The sequence below is a fragment of the Papio anubis genome, chromosome 18, assembly GCF_008728515.1.
Source record: "Papio anubis isolate 15944 chromosome 18, Panubis1.0, whole genome shotgun sequence".
NCBI lineage: Eukaryota > Metazoa > Chordata > Mammalia > Primates > Cercopithecidae > Papio > Papio anubis.
Genome location: NC_044993.1, coordinates 2,854,998 through 2,871,145, shown reverse-complemented (window position 1 = coordinate 2,871,145; position 16,148 = coordinate 2,854,998). Strand labels below are relative to the sequence as shown.

General features: G+C 49.3%; 1 long non-coding RNA gene across 2 annotated transcripts in view; it reads right to left on the bottom strand.

Moving 5' to 3' along the window:
* Positions 1-2,798: 2,798 nt before the first annotated feature.
* Positions 2,799-16,148, bottom strand: part of LOC110742072 — an 89,889-nt gene continuing 76,539 nt past the window's right edge. Inside the window, exons 2-3 of one of the 2 annotated variants that reach the window (XR_002519350.2) lie at positions 3,389-4,782; positions 2,799-3,020 (exon numbers count right to left, since the gene is read on the bottom strand). This is a non-coding gene — a long non-coding RNA (uncharacterized LOC110742072). Of the gene's footprint in view, positions 3,021-3,050; positions 4,783-16,148 lie in introns of those variants that run through there. The other variant, XR_002519349.2, reaches the window with a different exon arrangement.

Genomic DNA, 16,148 nt, shown 5'->3' with positions numbered 1-16,148 from the left:
AGCTACTTGGGAGGCTGAAGCAGAGAATTGCTTGAACCCAGGAGGCAGAGGGTGCAGTGAGTCGTGATCACGCCACTGTACTCCAGCCTGGGCAACAGAGCAAGACCCCATCAAAAAAAAAGATGTTAAAAGACCAAAATTAGGCCAGCCACAGTGGCTCACGCCTATAATCCCAGCACTATGGGAGGCTGAGGTGTGTGGATCACCTGAGGTCAGGAGTTTGAGACCAGCCTGGCTAACATGGTAAAACCGTGTCTCTACTAAAAACACAAAAATTAGCCAGGTGTGGTGGCACGTGCCTGTAGTCCCAGCTACTTGGGAGGCTGAGGCAGGAGAAGCGCTTGAACCCGAGGAGACGGAGGTTGCAGTGAGCTGAGATCACGCCACTGCACTCCAGCCTGGGTGACAGAGCGAGGCTCCTTCTTTCATTCTCAGCACTGAAAGCTCTTCTTGTGTAACTGGCCCCAGACTACCTTTCCAGCTTCAAAATAATGTTGTGCACAGCTCACTACAGGAGCAGAGACAGTGATACCAATGAGAACTCTCCTTTCCAGCATGCCAAGAGCTTGCCGTTCATTCTCCCTATTCTGTGTCCTTGTCAGACCTCACTCATCAATCCCAGGCCTCTAGAAAGTCTCTGACAGTGGAGGAGAGTTTGTGCCTGAAACAAAACCAATTTTCTATACCTGCTTCATCCAGGAGATTTTTCCCCTTCTGTATTTGCTCTTTGCTTGTTTATGGTCATAATTTCCCATCCTTTGGGCCACCAAATAGTTCCATGGCCTCTGCAGCAGTCTCCAGGCTGCCCTCCAGGCATTGGGGTAACACTTTCCATGGTCAGGTTGTCTTTTTTCTGAATTATGCAGTTGGAACCTTGGAAGCAAGTTGCCTTTGGTGGTTTTCAACCTTGGGATTTTGGACCAAATGCTGCCTTCTCTGTGACCCATTTCTTTCCATCGAAAGGTGTGTGTAAGTCTTGCTGAAAAACTGAATCCAAGACTGCTCTGTATTGAATCCATCCCCCAAAAAGCATGTGTTGCAAACTTAATCCCCAGGGCAACAATGTTGGGAGGCGGGGCCTAATGGAAGGGGTTTAGGTCATCAGGGCCCCACCCCATGGAAGGATTAATGACAATTACAAAGGGGCCTGAGGCTATGAGTTGGCCGCATTGCTCTCTCTGGCTCTCTGACGCTTCTGCCCTGGGATGACACTGCAAGAAGTTCCTCACCAGATGCAACCCCTCGATCTTGGACTTCCCAGCCTCTAGAACCAGGAGCCAAATAAATGTCTGTTCATTTCCCAGCCTGTGGCATTCTGTTATAGCAGTGTAAAATAAGGCAAAGACATCACTGTCTAGAGGCCGGAATGGTGCTTTGGGCCAGGACCAGCAGGCCCTTGGGCCAGACGTGGAGCTGTCAAGTCTCCCAAAGGAGACCTTCCTGAAGTCTTCTCCATTAGAGTCATTTTGGTGCTATCTCCAAAGCAGCATCATTAAAATGGAAAAATGCTACCCAGGAAAGGGAACCTCTGAGTCTTCTCATACCTGCCTGGTCAAAGCTTCCTTAGTTGTATGTAACATAAAACCCACTTGAGCTAGCTGAAGCTAAGAACAATTTTTTAAAAATAAAATAAGGTTAATAAACAAGCGGAATTATTACAAGAAAAGACGGTGGGGCTTCAGCACACCCTGTGCAGCCACACAGGACATTCCCTCAGAGAGCCCTGGGCTTGGCTTAACACTCAGCCATTGCCATCTGGAAAATCTTAATAACTTGACCTTTGACTAGCTCCGCCCTGCTGGGAACCTCAGGAGATGGTATAGAACACTCTCAGCATATCCCACCCAAAAGGTGAGGAATTGGGGGTATTTATCCTCCAACTCCCATCCATGGCTACTGAGGACCCCCTAGCACCCCTGGTCTGCCCACGTGTGGGCTGAGAGGAGCTATCAGGTGGGGACAGGAACTGCCAATTGGGACATTTTTGGTATTTACACAAGGTCACCAGCACGCACTGTGTCTTAGTCCATTCCTGCTGCTGTAACAAAATATCTGAGACTGGGTAATTTATAAAAAGCAGAACTTGCCCTGCTCTGGAGGCTGGCATGTCCAAGATCAACGCCCTGGCAGGCTTCGTGTCGGGTGAGGGCCTGGACCCTGCTTCCATGGTGGCGCCTTGTTGCTGTGCCCTTCAGAGGGGAGGAGTCCTGTGTCCTTAACTGACAGAGGAGACAGAAGGGCAAAGGATCTGGCTATTTCTCCAGAGCCTTTTATAAGGCACCGACCCCATTAATAAAGGAGGGACCCTCATGGCCTAATCACCTTCTAAAGTCCCCACCTCCGAATACCATCACATGGGGTCTTAGGTTCCAACACAGGAATCCGGGGAGATAGAAACATTCAAACCATCACACACTGAGCATGAGAGGGCACAGGCAGGGCAGTGGCAACCTCAGGCAGTCAATTACAGGAAGTAGGGAATGGATAACTAGGTGGTTCTTACGTAGAACAGTACCACTGAGAATGCCACACCCAGCTGCCACCTTCCAGTGCCAGGCAGGGTTTGATGCTGAGACAAACTAAGAGTCTCAGAAACTGAGGGCCGCACCCTCCCACTCCACAGATGTGTGAACACACAGAATACAGCATCTCAATTAGGCCACGCCTGGTCTCACACTTCAGAATGAAATGCAAACTTCCAAGCTTGGAAACCCCATTTCCAAGCACAAGGCCAGGTGCTTTGTGATCTGGGCCCCTGACCCCTGACCTCCAACTCTGACCCCAGTCCACCTCCCCCAGGTCCCCCATGCCCTGCACTTGAGCTGCATGAGCTTTTCTCACCCAAGCCCATTCCCACCTTTGGGTCCATCTAGCACCTTTGTCCTCTGCCTGCGGCGCCTCCTTCTCCCTGTCACGTTTGGATCCTTGTCATCTTCAGAGGGCAGCTCAGATGTCGCCTGCTCAAAGGAGCCTTCACAGACCACACTAGCTCCCCTCGCATTAATTTCCAGCGAGGCACCCTGTTTCCACAAAGGCACACGTCACAATCGATCATTCAGTTTTATTTATTTCCTTTCTAATCCCCTGTCTCTACACTCATTTCAAATCCCATGAGGCAGGGACTGTGTTTTGCCCACCACTGCATCCCCAGAGCCTAGCACGGCTCCCTGGGGCTCAATGTTTGGCAAATGAATGAATGCGTTTCACTTCCTCAAGTTTTCCATGTTTAAAGGGTACCTCGGGAAGGCACCACTAAAACAGAAAACATTTCAGGCGTAACGGCTGTAACACGTGGCAGCTAGCCCCCAGAGACATCCACGAGCTTGGGGGTTTAATGACGCCCCAAGAATGGCCCCACCCGAACCCCTGGAACCTGTGACTATGTTACCTTCTGTGGCAGAGGGGCATTCAGGTAGCAGGTGGAACGCAGGCTGCCAATCAGCTGACCTTAAAATAGGGAGAGTCCCCTGGGTTATCCAGGTGGGTCAAATGTAATCACAGGGTCCTTAAATATGGAAGAAGGAGGCAGAATAGAGAATCAGAGAATGATGATGTGATGACAGAGGCTGAGGTCAGAAAGATACAATGTTGCTTCAAGATGAAGGAGGCGCCATGAACCAAGGAATGCAGGCGGCCTCTAGAAGCTGGAAAAGGCAAGGAAGGGATCCTCCTCTGGAGCCCTCGGAGGAACTGGCCCTGCCCACACCTTGATTCTAGCCCAGGGAGATGCATGTTGGACTTCTGGCTTCCAAAACTTGTGTTCTTTTCAGCCTCTAAATTTGCAGGACTTTGTTACTGCAGTCATGGGAAGCATGCACTGTTAACAGGCTTTCTCTAAGCAGATACTAGCTCACTTGATTGTCGCAGCAGCCCTGTGCAGGGGTACCAGTGCTATTCTTATTTTATGGATGAGGAAACGGAGGCACGGAGAGGTTAAGTTGCTGCCCAGGTTCCACCGCTAATAAGGGCAGAGCTGGGACCACAGGCCACGCGGTGGGCTCTGGAGTCCGTGCTGGTGCCAACCGTACCACGACGGCCAGCAGGGGCTCTGCAGGGATTGAATGAGGTCACAGGGAGCACTTAGCACAGCATGTGCCACGTGGCAAACCGGGTGGCCTGTAGGATCGACTTCATCCTGCGTAAAGGGCCACCAACGTTCCTCTTCCGGAGCGATTCCGCACGGCTTTCCATCGCTGTCCTTGGCTCGGGGGACACTGGTAAGCAGATGACTTACTGGGTAGTTACGCTGTCGCAGAAACGATGTGGGCTTGGGGCCAGTGACAGAAGGCCTGGGTCAGAACGTTCACGTTCCCCATGACTGCAGGACCTTGCCAAGCCCTGTGAGCGGGTGCCCCGCGGATCACCTGGAATGCATGCCTGTCTCTTGTCACTTGGAAGTGCCTGCAGCTGCACCATCTTGTTCCTCCTGTGGCCCTGATCCACTGCCCTGTGACTTCCAAAGCCAACGTGGTTCCTGCTCGCCCCTGTCCAGCAGAGAAGGGGGAGTCGCCTCCTGAAAGTGGGGGAGCTTTGGTCTTCCTCGCCCTGCCCCGCGTTCCAGTCATACACAACATGTGGATGTTGAGATGGATTTTCTCCTCAAATGCTCCCTCCAGGAGGGCAGGCTGAGCGCTGTGAAAAGCAGCTGTGTACTCATCTAAGGAGAGGGCCGGCAGCCATGGAAAACAGCCCTGCCCGGCTCCCTGCACAACACAGACAGCCCCTCAGCCTCACTTCCTGCTGCCTCTCTCCCCGGGACCCTGGCGCCGGTTGTGTTCGGCCCTGAAAAACAAGAAAGGATTTGGGTGAGAAGCAGGAGGCAGCTGAGCTCTGCAAAGGGGCCCTGGTTTTTTTTTTTTTTAATTAAAAATTAAAAATAAATTATCAGTGACTTCAGGGAAAAAAAGCATTTCTCTCCAATCCAGGCGCTGTTAACCTTCTGGGGACCTCAGACCCCTCTGGAAGTCTTACAAAGCCAATAAGCCCTTCTCAGAATGTTTCCAAACATATAAAATGTGTGGAATTACAAAAGAAACAATTATATTGAAATACAGTTATCAAAATATTTTAAACTGTGCTATAGTCAGATGTGTGCTTTTTTAGAAACATGGATCTCACAGAGAGTCTGATAACGTCCTTACCTCAAAGTAGCACTGAGCTCAAATTATAGTTTGGAAAAGCAGCCATGGCTATATGTGATGAGAAAATACCTGTGATTTTGTTGGTGACAAAGTGACAGGTTCTGTTAACGTGATTGGCTTGTTGCCTATGGCCATCATGGAAGGAAAAGCTAAATTTCAGTTGGGCCTTAGAGAAGATAAAGACGTGATCGTTTCCCCTCCAGTTTCACCAGTCCCCTGAATTATCCCATGGATATGTTGGTTAGGACTCCAGGGATAATCAGAACACTCCTGACTGCCGTTTGAGTCTTGCTCAGTGAGTTAACAAGAGAAATCCTTCAGCAATAAACCTGCAATAATATTCAGGCGAGCACACGAAGTCTGAGATGCTAAATTTTTTTGTTTTAAAAAAGGCACCCTCAGAGAAGGGGAAAAGTTTGAAATAAATTTGGTTGTTATTTCTAAGTACAGTAGAGGTTTTTTTTTTTCCTTTTTTGTTTGTCATCTATATGTCATTTTTATTATTAAGCTGGTAGGAAAAAAAGGAAGCCTTCCATATATAGTGATGACTATAAGCAGAAAGCTTTCATTTTAACATTTTACTAGAGTACTGTTTGGATGATCTACAATGCATGTATATTACATTTTAAATTAAAAGCTAATACAGTCTGCATACCGTGGCTCACGCCTGTAATCCCAACACTTTGGGAGGCTGAGGCAGGCAGAAAGCTTTGCCCAGGAGTTCAAGACCAGCCTGGCCAACATGGTGAAACCCCGTCTCTACTAAAAATACAAAAACTAGCCATGGTGGCATGTGCCTGTAGTCCCAGCTACTTGGGAGGCTGAGATGGGAGAAATGCTTGAGCCCAGGAGGCAGAGCCTGCAGTGAGCCGAGATTGCGCCACTGCACTCTAACCTGGGTAACAGAGCCAGACTCTGTCTCAAAAAAAAAAAAAGCTAATACATAACCACTGAGTTGTATACTTTGAGTGGACTGTATGGTCCACAAACTGTATCTCAATAAAGCAATTGAAAGTGTTTAATTAACAAGATTTGGCCACTCAACTTGGACATGTGATTACCTTGAACAGCTTGTTAATTAATTAAAAGCTAATCATTCAGGCCGGGCGCAGTAGCTCAGGCCTGTAATCCTAGCACTTTGGGAGGCCGAGACGGGCGGATCACAAGGTCAGGAGATCGAAACCATCCTGGCTAACACGGTGAAACCCCGTCTCTACTAAAAAACACAAAAAACCAGCCAGGCGAGGTGGCGGGTGCCTGTAGTCCCAGCTACTCGGGAGGCTGAGGCAGGAGAATGGCGTAAACCAGGAGCCGGAGCTTGCAGTGAGCTGAGATCCGGGCACTGCACTCCAGCCTGGGCAACAGAGCGAGACTGCGTCTCAGAAAAAAAAAAAAAAAAGCTAATCATTCAAACAAACTATAAAAAGAAAAATTATGAGTCATTTGGGAAATGCAAACATTGTTTGCATATGGGATGATATTGAGTAACTATTGTTACATATTCTAGGTGTAATAATAATATTATGGTTCTGTTAACAGGAAAGGTCCTAAGTGTACAAAGCTTCTGTGCTATTACTTACAAATGCATGTAAGTCTAAAATTAGCTAAACATAAAATGTTGCATTAAAAAAAGAGAGCGCTCCTTATCTTTTAGAGATACATATTGAAATAGCTAGATGTGAAAATATAGATCATGAATTTGTTTCAAAATAGTGCTGCTTTGGGTTGTCGGGGTAGAAGTATAGAAATAAGATCAGTGAGGGGATCTTTGTTAACATTGGGTGGTGGGTACACAGAACTTTGTTCTACTTTTGTGTACACTTGAAATTTTCCATAATCAAACTTCTTTTTTTATTAAAGATCAGAGACAGTGTCTTGCTGTATTGCCCAGGCTGGCCTCCAACTGCAGGCCTCAAGCGATCCTTCCACCTCAGCCTCCCAAAGTGCTGGGATTACATGTGTGAGCCACTGCGCCCCGCCAAACATTTTTAAATGCTCACCATTTTGAAAAATTAATTGGAGAAGCAGTAATAAGGAAAATTGCAGAAGGTAATCAGGTTTCTAGAAAAATTAAGTTTTGTGTTTTGAAAACTCAAGAAAGAAAGAATGACTGTATTTGCCACTGTTCTCCTTTTGTTTTATAAGTTGAGGGAGTTTTAACAAATAAACTGATCGTCATTACTCCCCACCTAACACAAACCAACACCAAAGCGGAAGAAAGCCTGCCCCGTGTTCAACTGTGAGGCAGCTCGGCTTTCAGAATGCCCCCCAGGGGGTGCAAAGGAGTCCTGGAATCGAGACGCAGCCTGGGGCCCCAGGCCTGCCTCAGCCATGGGCAATCCCTTCCCCACTCCAAGCCTCAGTTTCCCCACTGTTGGACTGAGGAGTTTTGCACTGCACAAGCCTCTGGGCTTCTTTCCAGCTGGTGTGCTCTGTGATTGTCGGAGATGTGTTTACTTGGGCCCTAGCTGAGCAGGGCCCAGGGCCTGCAGGCCGCCCTCCATCATGCAGGCTCTGACACGTCCCAGGGAAGTTACAAGCCCCCGCTGCTTCCAAAACCACGGCGCTCCACGCCCCACTGCAGGCCCAGCATGTGAGGCGAGGCTGGGCGGAGGTTTCCATATGAATGCCTCTCAGGTTGCCCAGGGCTGGCCTGAGGGTGTTTACAGGGACCCAATGGGCGAGGGGAGAGGATGTGAGCAGCATGGAGCCCCTCTCAGGCCTGGTTGGTGGGCGTCCCCCATCCTTTGGTCCTCAATCTGCCCCGCCTGCCCGTACCCCCAGAGCCCTGGCTCATCTGCTCCTGGGTCTGTGCCAGCTGTTCCCGGGAAGTGACCTGGGAGGCTGCAGACTCATGGGACCTGGCAGTGGCCAAGCACAACAAGGGCTTCATGGGGTCCGCTGGCAGACGATGAGGCACAGGCAAGGCGTGGACCCTGTGGGGTGCCCTTGACCCTCTTACATGGGCCAAATTCACACCCAAGCCCTGCAGGCTCTGAGACGGCGTGGCTCACCTTCTCACTACATTCAGGAATCTGGGCTCATTCTGCCTTTTTCGGCTCTGGACATCCTGGCCCCAAACCACCACCGCATCCTGACCTGGAAACCTCCCCCAGAAGCATCCTCCTTAGGAACGGACATTCTCCAGCGTGGTTGCACAGAAACAAGACCTACGGGATATCTGCCGGCACTACGCTACCAAGGGCCTACAGTCCAGTGAGTCTGGGAAATGCCGAGTAAAACAAAATGGCCCGTGTCTTCCTGCAGGCCTTCTCAGAGCATTTACTGTGCCAGTGTGTGTTGTGAATTTCAACTACTGAGAGGGGCACATGGGATTATTGTAGCATTGCCTCTGCTGACCTGACCCCTGGACTTGATTATTAATCGGCATCTCATGGACTCATGGTCTATGTACTTCAGGAAATACAACTTGAGACAGTAATCCTTTCCGCTGGTGTCACCACAATCAGAGGCTGTGGGGAGGTTTTCAGGGCCGTTCTGTTCCTGCACTTGGAGTTTGCTGGGGTTTTCTTAGTCAACCCCATTCACTCTGGTGCTGCATTTTGGCAACCGACCTTTTCAGCCTAAATGCAGGACTTAGATTGTCTGTACTCATCTGCTTGGATTCCTGTTCCAGTGACTCTAACAGTCATGGCTGGGGCCACATTCGTTCTTAAGAGTGAGTGTTTTCTGGCCTCCAAACGTTCAACCACTTGGGAAAATTTTACAGAGTCCCTCGTGTATGCAAGACCCTGGGCAGGGACTTGTCAGGCCAATAGGGAATGCACAGAGGACGTCCCACCCACCGAAGCAGAGCGGGTCCCTCTCACTCTGCTTCGCCTTGTGACTATCCCAGGCTATGGGACCTCAGCAGTGACTCTGGAAATAGCCAGAAGATGTTTCACTAAAGCGAGGAGTTTGATCCCACAAGTCTAAAGAGATCAGACCAACAGATGGAGGCAAAAGTGGTGTGAGGAGCTGCTCAGCATTCCCTCAGTTTCCCAGTCACAGGTGAGGGGTGAGGAGCTACTGGCATTATCTAATCACAGACAGGCAGGAGGATGGCCCAGCATTCACAGCCTCAGTCACAGGCAGGGGTGAGGAGCTCAGTCAGGCATTAGGCCCACCCCACACAGGGGGCAGGAGGAGCTCTTCATATATCATAGGCTTCCACCGTGTGTAGGGTGAGCCACGGGCATAGCCCAATCACAGACAGGTGAGGTGCTGCTCTGGCTATCATTGGGCTCCCTGAAATACAGGCAGGGGTGAGGAGGCCACTGGCATTGAAGCCCAATCACAGACAGGGGGTGAGGGAGCGGCCCATACCCAGCTCAATCACAGGCAGGGGTGAGGAGCCACTGGGCATTAGTCTCCAATCACAGCAGGGGGTGAAGTGCTGCCTCACATTCCTCACCTCCCCACCACAGGTGTGGTGTGAGGTGCTGTCTACATTCTCAGTTTCAACTGCAAGAGTGTAAGACACTGTGACTTCTCAGTCCCAGAGTCATGGCCCTCCTGTGTGCTTGAGGATACAGCAGTGACAATCTGACTCTTAAAGTTATTCATCTATCTGTGGTGGAGAGTGACTCCCCAGGAGGGTGGCCTCCTTGGGTCCCTGAGAACTCCCCCACCCCTCAAGACTTCCCTTACCACAGCCGAGACCATTGCCAGGTAATTAGTAAGACACCACAGCCAATGGCTGTAAGGCAGCTGCATTTTAGAGAGTTCCTGAACTGGGTGAGTCATCGCTTAGCAGGCCCCGGAGGGTGAAGCTTCCTTCTTCAGGACTCCAGGTGTGGATGCAAGTGCAAAAGGTTGAGCTGACCCCATGGAAGGCTCCTGACCCCTTTGCCCTCGGCTCCTGGGGGTGTCACCCCTCTAGGTCCCTTGGAGAGTCTCCTCCTGGGGACAGAGCCTTGTTTACCTGGGCCTTGGCCAGCATCTGGAACAGTTCATGCTAACATGTGAGACCTAAGCGGCAAGAGCTTTGACCATGCAGGCTGAGCTTGACCTGTACAGGGGCTGAAGTTAAGGTCTGGGCCTACATGGTGTCAGCCGTACCACGCGGGCTAAGCCCTGGCAAAGACTGACACTGAGGCTGGGAGCACCCTGGTTGGCAATGCCTCTCTGTGTGTGTGTCATCACACTCAAGTTGCCATGAGTTATTACTGGATAATAAATCACACGGAGAGGACAGTTGAAGCCCTGTGCAGGAACCTCCTGACCCCAAGCCCCATGTGTCCCTCCTCTCCTTGACTGATTTATTTTTATTTCATTTTGAGACAGGGTCTCACTTATCTCCCAGGCTGGCTCATGGTGGCAATGACAGCCATTTCTGCAGCCTTGACTCCTCCTGTACTTCAAGCAATGCCTCCCACCCTCAGCCCCCTCCAAGCAGCATGCCACTCACGCCTCACATTGTTTCATCTTGTTTTTGTAAAGACAGGCTCACCATGTTGCTCCAGGCTGGTCTCAAGCATCCTCCTGCCTCAGCCTCCCAAAGTGCTTGGGATCAAGAGAGATAGCCACCACGGGGCACTCTGGGCTTAATCTAACTTCATCCTGCAATATATTGTAACTATGAGTATGCCATGTTTGGCTTGATTTCTGTGATCCTCTAGCAAATTATCAAACCTAAGGTGGACTTGGGGACCCAAAACCTTGCAGTTGGTATCAGAAGTGAGTGAGGTGAATCTGGAGACTTCAGCTGGTGGGTGCACAGGCCTGGAGGGTCCACGTGTGTGGCTTGTCGCTACATATCTGGCATCTGACAGGTTAGCTGGAAGGCCTATCTGGATTTCACAGAACACCTATGTGTGTAACTTCCCTTTGGAACATATTGACTATCAGACTAACTGATTTACATGAGGCCACATTCCCCACCCTGAATTTTCAGGTGTCTCAAAGTGAGCCTTCCAGAGGCAGAAGTGAAGGGGCCTGTCTTTGAGCCTGGGCTAGAACTGGACAGCCACTCTGCCACATTCTTGGCTCCAGCAGTCACGGAGCCCATCCACCTGGAGGGGAGAAGTGGGAAGAACTTTCAGCCTCCTTTCCTGCCATACCTACTCCTCTTGCCCTGGGTTTGCCGAAGTCCTCTCATTTCCCACCTGGCTTTTCACTGACATGGATTCTGGGACAGCCTCTCTCATCCATGGTGTGTTTACTTTTTCAGGCCCCAAGCCCCGTGATGATGAAACAGACATGTTCACTGGACTCCCTGTGGAACCTGACTATTTGGAAAAAGAGTCTTTTGCAGATGCAATTCTGTTACATTTGAGATGAGGTAATATTATGCTTTATTATTCAGGGGAGACCTGAGTTCCACCACCAGTGTCCTTTTAGGAGAGACACAGGAGAGCAGAGACAGATAGCTATAAGAGGAGGTGGCAGGAAGACAGAGTTGAGTAAAGGATGCATCTCCTGCCAAGGAAGTCCTAGGATGGCCAGGCAACACCAGAGGCTATAGAGACGGGTCAGATTTCTCCTTCTGGATTCATTACAGCTGGGTACCAACCTGGACAGACACCTGGGTTGTGGGGTTTCTGGCCATCTCCTAGAACTGGAGAAGAGTGCCTGCTTTTAAAGTCACCCTGTTTGCGGGTCATTTGTTATCATTTCCTTACGGCAGCCCTAGGGCACTCCATATGCCCTCTGCAGCACGCTTGGCTCTGCTCTCTGTGCTCACCTACCAGGAGCCTGGGATCCCCCTTCCCTGGGTATGTTTACTAAGGGCTCTGCCCAGGCCTTGCCCTTATCCAGTGGTTTTACACTGTGGGATACGCCTATGAAGAGCCAAACATGTTTTAAAACTCAACTCCTCATTGGGATTTGAGTCCCAAGTCTCATTTCTCCTTGCTAAGGAATGAACCCAAGTCCACAGGTAGGTGGGAGGAGACAGGAGATCTTGGAGAGATCAAGGTGTTTGCTGCATGAGCAGACACCATGGCAAACGCCTTTCCTCTCAGAAGAAGCCATGGGTAAAACTGGGACAAACCAGCAAAAACATGTCAGGGCCTGGAAATTAACCAAAGGCAGACAACAAACTGAGAAGAGTTTATGCTTGAAAACAGCTTCCAGGCTGGGCACAGTGGCTCAAGCATCTATAATCCAGCACTTTGGGAGGCTGAGGAGGTGGATCAACGAGGGTCAGAGTCTCGGAGACCAGCCTGAAGCCAACACGTCAAAACCCCTGTCTGCTACTATAAAAATACAAAAACACACATGGCAGTGGGCACCTGCAATCCCAGCCACTTGGGAGGCTGAGAAAGGAGAACGCTTGAACCCAGGAGGCAGGGAGGCTGCAGGAGTTTGGAGATCACACCACTGTACATCATCATCCTGGGCAACACAAGAGAGAAAAAGCAAAAAGAAAAATTAGCTTCCAGTTTTGGGTAAGAACACTGGAGTTGCTGCCTTCTTACCTGGAGCTCCTCCATCCTCCCCACCTCCTTCCTGATCAGCAGAAAATATGGTTTTACAGCATGGATATTTTGGTACCAGTGCCTGGGCCGCCAGCTGAGCAGAATGTGAGGTCAGGGGATAAAAATTCCAAGGCCGGTCAGCACAGGGTGATCTGAAACAGCGAGAACACTCACAGCTTGGGTGGTCGGAGGCTGAGGTCTCAGCTGGCTGAGCAGCAGCAGTCAGAGGTCCGCTGAGAGAGGTATAGAAGATGGATGAGATTGCCCTGTCCCGGGTTATCTAGAAAACTGCTTCTGCCCAGGGGAAGTTCAAGAGCCTACTAGGCTGAGCAAAGGAAGATCTGGTACCCCTCCTGGGGACTTTAAACACACTTCAACTGTGTTGAGTCCATTCTCATCACATAAAGAACTGCCCAAGTCTGAGAATTTAGAAAGCAGTGAGGTCTAATTGATTCACACCAGTATGGCTGGGGAGGCCCAGGAAACTGACAATCACGTGGAAGGCTTAAGGAACGCAAGACATCTTCTACAAAACGCAGGAAGGAGAAGGAACCCCTGCTGATTCAGCTGTCCACCTGATCTCCCTGACATGTGGGGATTATGGGGATTACACCAAGATGATCTGGGCAGGAATACAGCCAAACCATATCACCAAGTTCCTACTGATAGATCTACTCTCTGGAAGATAACGAGCCTTCAGGGCTCACAGCAGTGTTTGAGTACAACATCCAACCAAGTCATTGGCTGAATACTAAGCTTGGCAAGTAGAGATAAAGGGAAACACCAGGGAAGTTGTGGCTAAAAATAAAAACAAGAATCAAGCAACATGGAGCAGAGACATAAGTGGCTGCACATTACAGGAGAGATGAATCCTGCAGTTTGAGTGCAGGAAACGTTACAAAAAGAAGAAAATCAAACAACTCTCAGAAATATGATTCATGAGCCAGGCACAGTGAGTCAAGACTTATAATCCCAGCACTTTAGGAGGCCCAGGTGATAGATCACTTGAGGTCAGGAGTTCGAGACCAGCTTCAAAGCCAATATGGTGAAACCCCTATTCTCTGCCTAAAAATACAAAAATAGTACAGCCAGGCATGATGGTACACATGTCTGCAAATCTGTGCCATCAAAGGCTGAGACAAGAGAATTCCTTGCTTGAACTGGGAGGCAGAGGGCTGCAGTGAGCTGAGACCGTGCCACCCAAGACTCCAGCCTGGACACAAATAGGAGCAAAAACTCCATCTCAGGGAGGGAAAAAGAAATATATCTAGACCCAGATTTGCTGTAACATATTACTAAACACTCCAGCACTATGGAGTCCCCTGTGGCAAGAAACTGGAGGCCTTTTGCCCACAGCCATGTGAGGGAGCCACCTTGGGAAGTTGTATTCTGCCAGTCCCAGGCAAGCCTTCAGATGACTGCAGCCCAACTGCCATCTTGTATTACAGCCTCATGAGAGACCACAGCCACCCAGCTGAGCTGCCCCGGAGTTCCCAACCTCAGAAACTGTGTAAGATAAAATGTTTATTGTTGTCTTAAGCAGCTAAATTTAAGAAAAATTGTTTTACAGCAGCAAATACTTTATGTGTGGCTTCTTCAATGGTGGGAGGGAGCAGGAAGGGTCTTTCATTTTCCCTTTGCAGGAGCAGGGAATCTTCTGTAGAATGAATATTTCATAAATATGGATGTTAGATCTGAATTCAATCAAGAGAATGTTTTGTAGGTGAATATAATATTCTGCAAACATTAAAAAGTCACCCATTCTCAACGATTTGCTCCTGCCATATTTTTCCTTTCTGTATAGAACAGTACATCAAGATCCCTGAAATTCTCTTCCTGTGGATGGGAACAGGGCTCTGGGTATAAAGTGATTAGCATTTATTCTGTTGTTCATCAGTGAAACGAGCACAGCCCAACCCTGAGAGGATTCCATGCTTGGGGTGGCACAAGAAAATCAAATAAAACTGCACATATTCCAGGAGGGCTGCCATTGGGAAAATTTAGTGCTAATTGTCTCCCTTTGAGGACTTTCCCAGGGTGAAGCTGGCAAGAAGAAGGGCTTAGAGAATGTGGGTCGGCAAGGTAAACAACATTGAGAATATCTATCACAGAGGAGCCGAGAGGATCTAAGGCGCAGGGCGGGTGGATACCCAAGCTCAAGGCTGGGCAAGGAGGGAAGCTGCCGGTAAGACTGGTGTGAGCACCACGGGAGGCCACCAGCACGGCGCTAGCGCTCCCGGAGGAGAATGTCGAGGCCAGAGAGTTCACGGCCCACACCTAATCCCCCATCTGGACCATGGCGAAACCTAAGGACATTTATTCCAGAATCACAGGGCAGTTCTTACCACAGGGACGGGGATGCGCGCACCACCCTCATGCCTGATTTGTAAGGGGTCGTGAGGGTCATCATTGTCACCATCACCGCTTATCAGCCACGCTCTCACTGCAATCCTACAAGGTAAAATATTATTCTCCCTTTTTACTAATGAGAAACTGAGGGGTCAGAGATGAGGATTCATCAGTTTGGTTGCCAGGTCATACAGCTTATGTGTCTATTCAAAACAGTCTCCAATCTGTTTGGACTCCAAACCCCATGTCTTATTTACTATCATATACTCTTTTGTATAACATTAGTAGAGTGATAGGCCAGTACAATCTTTGTAATATTTCAATAGTACTACTGCCCAAAATTCTGAGGTATGTTCTTTTAGTTGTTGGGTGTCATGTTACAGTCCATTTAAAAGTCCTTAGGAAAATAGAAAGTATTGAGACTTCCAGGGCTGCAAAAAGGGAAGAATTATGAGGATAGTTCTGTTTTCTTTCTTTCATTCTCTTTTTAAACATTATTCAATTCCACTTAAGAGAACAGTTCTGATTTGAAAGGAAAGGAGCAGATAGGAGACCACAGCTTGTTGAGGATATAATTTTTGGTGGATTCTCCCAGTAGTAGAAGTTCATGCTGTGCATTCTACTTGATGTCTTTCATTTTGGGCAGATTTTTGGAATAGGTAGACTTTTACGTAACTCAAAATGCAAAAGGAAACAGAGACCAGAAATCCTCTGCCCACTACTTCCCTGTCACCCAGCTGGCCTTTCCAGGCCTCCCTTCTGCATGTTTTTGTAAATTTTTCAGATTGCGTGTGTACTGGCCCGCTCTTCTACACCTGATTGTTCTACACCAAATACATACCTATGAGTGTATGCATACTGCCATAGCACTCCAGCAGGTGACATGGAGAAGGTTGGATGGGTCGCTCCTCCAAATCTCCAGGTGAAATCTTGAATCCCAATGTTGGAAGTGGAGCCTGGTGGGGCGTTGGATCCTGAAGGGCAAGATCCAACATGAATGGCCCTTGGTGATGGTGGGTTCTCCTCAGTAGAGATTGACACAAGATCTGGTTGTTTAAAAGAGTGGGGCAGGGCGCAGTGGTTCAGCGCCTGTAATCCCCGGCACTTTCAGGGAACGAGGTGAGCCCGAGATCGCGAGATCAGGAGTTCAAGACCAGCTACCAGCCAGCATGACGAAACCCCACGTCTCCTACTAAAGTACAAAAATTAGCGGGCAGGGTAAGGCAATGCATGGGCA